This window comes from Oncorhynchus mykiss, chromosome 8, assembly GCF_013265735.2.
Source record: "Oncorhynchus mykiss isolate Arlee chromosome 8, USDA_OmykA_1.1, whole genome shotgun sequence".
Classification (NCBI taxonomy): domain Eukaryota; kingdom Metazoa; phylum Chordata; class Actinopteri; order Salmoniformes; family Salmonidae; genus Oncorhynchus; species Oncorhynchus mykiss.
In genome coordinates this window covers 8577329-8587782 of record NC_048572.1, presented here as the reverse complement: position 1 = coordinate 8587782, position 10454 = coordinate 8577329, and positions in this window count along the sequence as shown.

Below are 10454 nucleotides of genomic sequence, written 5' to 3'. Positions count from 1 at the left end.
CTGTAACAGACCAGACAGGAAGAGATATTATACTGTAACAGACCAGACAGGAAGAGATATTATACTGTAACAGACCAGACAGGAAGAGATATTACACTTTAACAGACCAGATAGGAAGAGATATTATACTGTAACAGACCAGATAGGAAGAGATATTATACTGTAACAGACCAGATAGGAAGAGATATTATACTGTAACAGACCAGACAGGAAGATATATTATACTGTAACAGACCAGACAGGAAGAGATATTATACTGTAACAGACCAGACAGGAAGAGATATTATACTGTAACAGACCAGACAGGAAGAGATATTATACTGTAACAGACCAGACAGGAAGAGATATTACACTTTAACAGACCAGATAGGAAGAGATATTATACTGTAACAGACCAGATAGGAAGAGATATTATACTGTAACAGACCAGATAGGAAGAGATATTATACTGTAACAGACCAGACAGGAAGAGATATTATACTGTAACAGACCAGATAGGAAGAGATATTATACTGTAACAGACCAGACAGGAAGAGATATTATACTGTAACAGACCAGACAGGAAGAGATATTATACTGTAACAGATTAAAGTTCCACCAGACTGTTAATTAAAGTTCCACCAGACTGCTAATTAAAGTTCCACCAGACTGCTAATTAAAGTTCCACCAGACTGCTAATTAAAGTTCCACCAGACTGCTAATTAAAGTTCCACCAGACTGCTAATTAAAGTTCCACCAGACTGCTAATTAAAGTTCCACCAGACTGCTAATTAAAGTTCCACCAGACTGCTAATTAAAGTTCCACCAGACTGCTAATTAAAGTTCCACCAGACTGTTAATTAAAGTTCCACCAGACTGCTGAATACATTTTCAACTGGACTGCTGATTAAATATTTGTTTGCCTTCTTTACTTTCTTTACCGAAGCTAAATAAAAATATTTTTTTGTACTTATTTTCTGTAGACGTAAATCTGTAAAGGAAAATCCATGGCAGGAAATCCTTCCCAAATCCTTAGAAAATCCAATAATATTTGCATAGAGCTTAAAACATGCAAAGTCCCTGAGTATGAATTAATCTGGAAAGCCATGGTTTTGCTTTAGCAATAAAATGGTATTGTGACTGAGAGTGAGAGGTTTCATTCCTTCAGCTACAGCCTGAAGGCGGTCTCGTCGCCTCTAAGTTAGTGAGAAAATTCAACAAAAAAGACTAAAAGGTACCAGAGATGTCCGTTTTCCTATGTTCCGTAGCTACAGTGCCTTGCGAAAGTATTCGGCCCCCTTGAACTTTGCAACCTTTTGCCACATTTCAGGCTTCAAACATAAAGATATAAAACTGTATTTTTTTGTGAAGAATCAACAACAAGTGGGACACAATCATGAAGTGGAACGACATTTATTGGATATTTCAAACTTTTTTAACAAATCAAAAACTGAAAAATTGGGCGTGCAAAATTATTCAGCCCCTTTACTTTCAGTGCAGCAAACTCTCTCCAGAAGTTCAGTGAGGATCTCTGAATCATCCAATGTTGACCTAAATGACTAATGATGATAAATACAATCCACCTGTGTGTAATCAAGTCTCCGTATAAATGCACCTGCACTGTGATAGTCTCAGAGGTCCGTTAAAAGCGCAGAGAACATCATGAAGAACAAGGAACACACCAGGCAGGTCCGAGATACTGTTGTGAAGAAGTTTAAAGCCGGATTTGGATACAAAAAGATCTCCCAAGCTTTAAACATCCCAAGGAGCACTGTGCAAGCGATAATATTGAAATGGAAGGAGTATCAGACCACTGCAAATCTACCAAGACCTGGCCGTCCCTCTAAACTTTCAGCTCATACAAGGAGAAGACTGATCAGAGATGCAGCCAAGAGGCCCATGATCACTCTGGATGAACTGCAGAGATCTACAGCTTAGTTGGGAGACTCTGTCCATAGGACAACAATCAGTCGTATATTGCACAAATCTGGCCTTTATTGAAGAGTGGCAAGAAGAAAGCCATTTCTTAAAGATATCCATAAAAAGTGTCGTTTAAAGTTTGCCACAAGCCACCTGGGAGACACACCAAACATGTGGAAGAAAGTGCTCTGGTCAGATGAAACCAAAATTGAACTTTTTGGCAACAAAGCAAAACGTTATGTTTGGCGTAAAAGCAACACAGCTCATCACCCTGAACACACCATCCCCACTGTCAAACATGGTGGTGGCAGCATCATGGTTTGGGCCTGCTTTTCTTCAGCAGGGACAGGGAAGATGGTTAAAATTGATGGGAAGATGGATGGAGCCAAAAACAGGACCATTCTGGAAGAAAACCTGATGGAGTCTGCAAAAGACCTGAGACTGGGACAGAGATTTGTCTTCCAACAAGACAATGATCCAAAACATAAAGCTAAATTTACAATGGAATGGTTCAAAAATAAACATATCCAGGTGTTAGAATGGCCAAGTCAAAGTCCAGACCTGAATCCAATCGAGAATCTGTGGAAAGAACTGAAAACTGCTGTTCACAAATGCTCTCCATCCAACCTCACTGAGCTCGAGCTGTTTTGCAAGGAGGAATGGGAAAAAATTTTAGTCTCTCGATGTGCAAAACTGATAGAGACATACCCCAAGCGACTTACAGCTGTAATCGCAGCAAAAGGTGGCGCTACAAAGTATTAACTTAAGGGGGCTGAATAATTTTGCACGACCAATTTTTTCCGTTTTTGATTTGTTAAAAAAGTTTGAAATATCCAATAAATGTCGTTCCACTTCATGATTGTGTCCCACTTGTTGTTGATTATTCACAAAAAAATACAGTTTTATATCTTTATGTTTGAAGCCTGAAATGTGGCAAAAGGTCGCAAAGTTCAAGGGGGCCGAATACTTTCGCAAGGCACTGTACTTCAGTTTTTTTTGGACGAATCGGTTTGGTACTGTGTGTGTGCTGGCCCTTCTCAAAAGTAACGTTAGTGTACTGTATCTCATTCATTGGAAGTTGAGTGTGTGTTTATTTTAATACCAGAGAAGTCAAGGCCAAGGCCATCGATAGTTTATACAGTATATATATATATATCAGTAGAATATCAAACATAGAATATGTGGACTAACAGTGAAAAGCGTACTTACAGGCCCTTCCCAACAATAAAGAGTTAAGGAAAACAGAAAAATAATAATAATACATAATACAAAATTATACAATTAATAACATATACACAGTGAGTAACACTCCTCTTCAATGGCTTTACACAGTGAGTAACACTCTCTTCAATGGCTTTACACAGTGAGTAACACTCCTCTTCAATGGCTTTACACAGTGAGTAACACTCCTCTTCAATGGCTTTACACAGTGAGTAACAACCTCTTCAATGGCTTTACACAGTGAGTAACACACCTCTTCAATGGCTTTACACAGTGAGTAACACACCTCTTCAATGGCTTTACACAGTGAGTAACACTCCTCTTCAATGGCTTTACACAGTGAGTAACACTCCTCTTCAATGGCTTTACACAGTGAGTAACACTCCTCTTCAATGGCTTTACACAGTGAGTAACACTCCTCTTCAATGGCTTTACACAGTGAGTAACACTCCTCTTCAATGGCTTTACAGAGTGAGTAACACTCCTCTTCAATGGCTTTACACAGTGAGCAACACTCCTCTTCAATGGCTTTACACAGTGAGTAACACACCTCTTCAATGGCTTTACACAGTGAGTAACACACCTCCTCAATGGCTTTACACAGTGAGTAACACTCCTCTTCAATGGCTTTACACAGTGAGTAACACACCTCTTCAATGGCTTTACACAGTGAGTAACACTCCTCTTCAATGGCTTTACACAGTGAGTAACACACCTCTTCAATGGCTTTACACAGTGAGTAACACACCTCTTCAATGGCTTTACACAGTGAGCAACACTCCTCTTCAATGGCTTTACACAGTGAGTAACACACCTCTTCAATGGCTTTACACAGTGAGTAACACTCCTCTTCAATGGCTTTCTGTATAAACTGAACTGAAATATAAAAAAACGCAACATGTATCAATTTTTAAGATTTACATGAACTGAGTTACAGATCATGTAAGTAAATGAGTCAATGTAAATAAATTGATTAGGCCCTAATCTATGGATTTCACATGACTGGGAATACAGATATGCATTGGTTGGTCACAGATACCTTTAAAGAAAAGGTAGGGGTGTGGATCAGAAAACCAGTCAGTATCTGGTGTGACGTCCATTTGCCTCATGCAGCGCGACACGTCTCCTTTACATAGAGTTGATCAGGCTGTTGATTGTGTCCTGTGGAATGTTGTCCCACTCCTCTTCAATGGCTGTGAGAAGTTGCTAGATATTGGCGGGAACTGGAACATGCTGTCTTACACATCGATCCAGAGCATCCCAAACATGCTCAATGGGTGATATGTCTGGTGAGTATGCAGGCCATGGAAGAACTGGGACACTTTCAGCTTCCAGGAATTGTGTACAGATCCTTGTGACATGGGGCAGAGCATTATCATGCTGAAACATGAGGTGATGGCGACAGATGAATAGTACGACAATGAGCCTCAGGATCCCGTCACGGTATCTCTAGGCATTCAAATTGCCATCGATTAAAATGCAATTGTGTTTGTTTTCCGTAGCTTATGCCTGCCCACACCATAACCCCACCACCAACATGGAGCACTCTGTTCACAACGTTGACATCAGCAAACTGCTCGCCAACACGACTCCATACACGCTGTCTGCCATCTGCCTGGTACAGTCGAAACCGGGATTCATCTGTGAAGAGCAGTGATGTAAAGTACTTAGTAAAGATACTTTTAAAAAATACTTTCAAGTACTACTTAAGACGTTTTTTTGTGGTAATCTGTACTTTACTATCTATATTTTTGACAAGTTTTACTTCTCTACATTACTAAAGAAAACAATGTACTTTTTACTCCATATATTTTCCTTGACACCCAAAAGTACTTGTCACATTTTGAATGCTTAGCAGGACAGGAAAATGGTCCAATTCACATATTTATCAAGAGAACATCCCTGGTCATCACTAATGCCTCTGATCTGGCAGACTGACTTATCACAAATGCTTCGTTTGTAAATGATGTCTGAGTGTTGGAGTGTACCCCTGGCTATCCGTGAAAAAATAAATAAAATATATGCCGCCTAATATAAGGAATGGGAAATTATTTATACTTTTACTTTTGATACTTAAGTATATTTAAAACCAAATACTTTTAGACTTTTACTCAACTAGTGTTTTACTGGGTGACTTTTACTTTTACTTGAGTCATTTTCTATTAAGGTATCTCTACTTTTACTACAGTATGACAACTGGGTAGTTTTTCCACCACTGGTGAAGAGCACACTTCTCCAGCATCCCAGCCTAAAACCACAAACAGCAAGAAACACAGATGAAGAAACACGGTGGCTAGGTAAAAACTCCCTGGAAGGGCAGGAACCTAAGCAATCATTGACCTTCTGGTTACAGTAAAGTACAGTAAAGTGCAGTAAAGTACAGTAAAGTGCAGTAAAGTACAGTAAAGTACATTAAAGTGCAGTAAAGTACAGTAAAGTACAGTAAAGTGCAGTAAAGTACAGTAAAGTACAGTAAAGTACAGTGTCTATATGAACAATACAAACGAAAGTCATCATCTGCAAAAAACACCAACCAACCAAGATCCATGATCCTCGGAACAAACTCTAAACAAACACCTCATAGAGAACATAACACTAAACAAAACGGTGTTGGCCTATATTCATGCTGAAGTGCTCTCTACTTCGACACAGATGCTTTTCATACACCATTAATTGCCTGAATAGTTTGTCTGCTAAATTTCTAATGTGCTATAAATTCAGTGTTTGTTTTTACAGTGTTGACAGCGTAGAACACTGTAAGCATGTCATTGAAACCTTGGAACAGCCAACGTCAGCTGAGCTGAAAGACAAAACCACTATGCTCTCCTCGTTTGCTGGCTCGCTGGCTCTCTCTCTCTCACGCTCTCTCTCTCTCTCTGGTTCTCTCTCTGGCTCTCTCTGCTTCTCTCTCTCAATCTATATCTCTCTCTGGCTCTCTCTCTCTGGCTCTTTCTCTGGCTCTCTCTCTGGCTCTCTCTCTGGCTCTCTAGCTCTCAATTCAATTCAATTCAAGGGGCTTTATTGGCATGGGAAACGTGTTAACATTGCCAAAGCAAGTGAGGTAGATGTAGAGGTAGAGGTCTTTCTCTGCTGCTCTCTCTCTCTATCTCTCTATCTCTCTCTGCTGCTATCTCTGTCTTTCTCTGCTTCTCTCTCTCTGTCTCCCTCTGTCTTTCTCTGCTTCTCTCTCTCTCTATCTCTCTCTGCTGCTCTCTGTCTTTCTCTGCTTCTCTCTCTCTCTATCTCTCTCTGCTTCTCTCTCTGCTTCTCTCTCTGTCTTTCTCTGCTTCTCTCTCTCTCTCTATCTCTCTCTGCTGCTCTATCTCTGTCTCTCTCTGTCTTTCTCTGCTTCTCTCTCTGTCTCTCTCTCTGTCCCTCTCTCTGTCTTTCTCTGCTTCTCTCAATTCAATTCAATTCAAGGGCTTTATTGGCATGGGAAACATGTGTTAACATTGCCAAAGCAAGTGAGGTAGATAATATATAAAGTGAAATAAACAATAAAAATTAACAGTAAACATCACACATACAGAAGTTTCAAAACAATAAAGACATTACAAATGTCATATTATATATATATACAGTGTTGTAACAATGTACTAATGGTTAAAGTACACAAGGGAAAATAAATAAGCATAATTATGGGTTGTATTTACAATGATGTTTGTTCTTTGCTGGTTGCCCTTTTCTTGTGGCAACAGGTCACAAATATTGCTGCTGTGATGGCACTCTCTCACCCTTCTCTCTCTCTCTCTACATCTCTCGCTCTCTCTCTCTCTCTCTCTGTCTCTCTCTCTCTCTCTCTCTCTCTCTCTCTCTCTCTCTCTCTCTCTCTCTCTCTCTCTCTTTCTCTCTCTGCATTATTGTACATTAGCTACTTATTTTCTTTCTTATTTTAGGATGGAGTCCATCTGACTTGAGAATGGCGCTGGAATGTACAGCGGACATTTCACTGGCTCCTGACCAACTCTGCTATTTTGTGGGGTTTTTTTTGCACTTTTTTTGTTCATAATGTTTCCTCAATTGTTTCCTATTACCGAAAAAGAGCTTTTGGATATCAGAACAGAGATCATGAATTTGGATGAAGATGTTTACTTCAATGAATCACAGGCTCACCTCGGACCAGGCCCTGATCCCCGACACTCAGGAGAGAAAGAGGTGGTGATACAGAAGACGACGTGAGGGCACCCTGATGAAACTATGGCGACGAGTAAATAAATAAACCGCCTCTACCCTCCACTCTGTTGACCAATGAAAACAAACTGGACGAGCCCCTTTCGAGAGCTATCCTATCAATGGGACCTGAAGAACTGTAAAATCCTATGTTTCTCGGAATCATGGCTTGACAAGGACATGGATAATATTCTAGATAGTTTTTCTACGCAGGACAGAACGACAGCGTTCGGTAAGCTCGAGGGGGTGGTGTGTGTCTCTTTGTTAACACAGTGTCACAGATGTCTCTAGTTTTAAAGGAGCTTGCAATTGGCATGCTGACTGCAGGAATGTCCACCAGAGCTGTTGCAATAGAATTGAATGTTCATTTCTCTATCACAAGCCATTTTAGAGAATTTGGCAATAAGTCCAACCGGCCTCACAACCGTAGACCACGCGCATGGCATCATGTGGGCGAGCTGTTTGCTGATGTCAACGTTGTAAACAGACTACCCCATGGTGGCTCCCGAGTGGCGCAGCAGTCTAAGGCACTGCATCTCAGTGCAAGAGGAGTCACTACAGTCCCTGGTTCAAGTCCAGGCTGTATCACATACGGCTGTGATTGGGAGTCCCATAGGGCGACGTGCAATTGTCCCAGCATATTCCAGGTTTGGCCGGGGTAGGCCGTCATTGAAAATAAGAATTTGTTCTTGCCTAAGAAAATAAAAATGGTGGCAGTGGGGTTATGGTTTGGGCAGGCATAAGCAACGTACATTGAACACAATTGCATTTTATCGATCGGCAATTTGAATGCACAGAAATACTGTGACGAGATCCTGAGGCCCATTGTGAGGCCCATTTCTTTTAAGGTATCTGTGACCAACAGATGCATATCTGTATTGCCCAGTCATGTGAAATCCAAAGATTAGGACCTAATGGATTCATTTAAATTGACTGGTTTCCTCATATGAACTGTAACTCAGTAAAATGTTTGAAATTGTTGTATTTGGTTCAGTGTATACACAGGGTCAGTTCCAGTACCATATTTATAATGTTCAAGGATACTGGCTCAATAGAGGTAGATATGTATAGGGTTTAAGGTGACTAGGCATCAGGAGATATGATAAACAGAGTAGCAGCAACAAATATGCTGATTGTATTTGAGTGGGTGTGTAGTCAGTATAAATGTACTGTATGTGTGTTGGTGTGTAGTCAGTGTAAATGTACTGTATGTGTGTTGGTGTGTAGTCAGTATAAATGTACTGTATGTGTGTTGGTGTGTAGTCAGTATAACTGTACTGTATGTGTGTTGGTGTGTAGTCAGTATAAATGTACTCTATGTGTGTGGGTGTGTAGTCAGTATAAATGTACTGTATGTGTGTTGGTGTGTAGTCAGTGTAAATGTACTGTATGTGTGTTGGTGTGTAGTCAGTATAAATGTACTGTATGTGTGTTGGTGTGTAGTCAGTATAAATGTACTGTATGTGTGTTGGTGTGTAGTCAGTATAAATGTACTGTATGTGTGTTGGTGTGTAGTCAGTACAAATGTACTGTATGTGTGTTGGTGTGTAGTCAGTATAAATGTACTATATGTGTGTTGGTGTGTAGTCAGTATAAATGTACTGTATGTGTGTTGGTGTGTAGTCAGTACAAATGTACTGTATGTGTGTGGGTGTGTAGTCAGTCTAAATGTACTGTATGTTTGTTGGTGTGTAGTCAGTATAAATGTACTGTATAAGTGTTGGTGTGTAGTCAGTATAAATGTACTGTATGTGTGTTGGTGTGTAGTCAGTATAAATGTACTGTATGTGTGTTGGTGTGTAGTCAGTACAAATGTACTGTATGTGTGGGTGTGTAGTCAGTATAAATGTACTGTATGTGTGGGTGTGTAGTCAGTATAAATGTACTGTATGTGTGGGTGTGTAGTCAGTGTAAATGTACTGTATGTGTGTTGGTGTGTAGTCAGTATAAATGTACTGTATGTGTGTTGGTGTGTAGTCAGTATAAATGTACTGTATGTGTGTTGGTGTGTAGTCAGTATAAATGTACTGTATGTGTGTTGGTGTGTAGTCAGTACAAATGTACTGTATGTGTGTTGGTGTGTAGTCAGTATAAATGTACTATATGTGTGTTGGTGTGTAGTCAGTATAAATGTACTGTATGTGTGTTGGTGTGTAGTCAGTACAAATGTACTGTATGTGTGTGGGTGTGTAGTCAGTCTAAATGTACTGTATGTTTGTTGGTGTGTAGTCAGTATAAATGTACTGTATAAGTGTTGGTGTGTAGTCAGTATAAATGTACTGTATGTGTGTTGGTGTGTAGTCAGTATAAATGTACTGTATGTGTGTTGGTGTGTAGTCAGTACAAATGTACTGTATGTGTGGGTGTGTAGTCAGTATAAATGTACTGTATGTGTGGGTGTGTAGTCAGTATAAATGTACTGTATGTGTGGGTGTGTAGTCAGTATAAATGTACTGTATGTGTGTTGGTGTGGGTGTGTAGTCATTGGGTGTGTTGGTGTGGGTGTGTAGTCAGTATAAATGTACTCTATGTGTGTTGGTGTGTAGTCAGTATAAATGTACTGTATGTGTGTTGATGTGGGTCTGTAGTCATTGGGTGTGTTGGTGTGGGTGTGTAGTCAGTATAGATGTACTGTATGTGTGGGTGTGTAGTCAGTATAGATGTACTGTACTGTATGTGGGTGGGTGTGGGTGTGTAGTCAGTAAAAATGTACTGTATGTGTGGGTGTGTAGTCAGTATAAATGTACTGTATGTGTGGGTGTGTAGTCAGTAAAAATGTACTGTATGTGTGTTGGTGTTGGTGTGTAGTCAGTATAAATGTACTGTATGTGTGTTGGTGTGGGTGTGTAGTCAGTGTAAATGTACTGTATGTGTGTTGGTGTGTAGTCAGTACAAATGTACTGTATGTGTGTTGGTGTGTAGTCAGTATAACTGTACTGTATGTGTGTTGGTGTGTAGTCAGTGTAAATGTACTGTATGTGTGTTGGTGTGTAGTCAGTATAAATGTACTGTATGTGTGTTGGTGTGTAGTCAGTTTAAATGTACTGTATGTGTGTGGGTGTGTAGTCAGTATAAATGTACTGTATGTGCGTTGGTGTGTAGTCAGTATAACTGTACTGTATGTGTGTTGGTGTGTAGTCAGTACAAATGTACTGTCTGTGTGT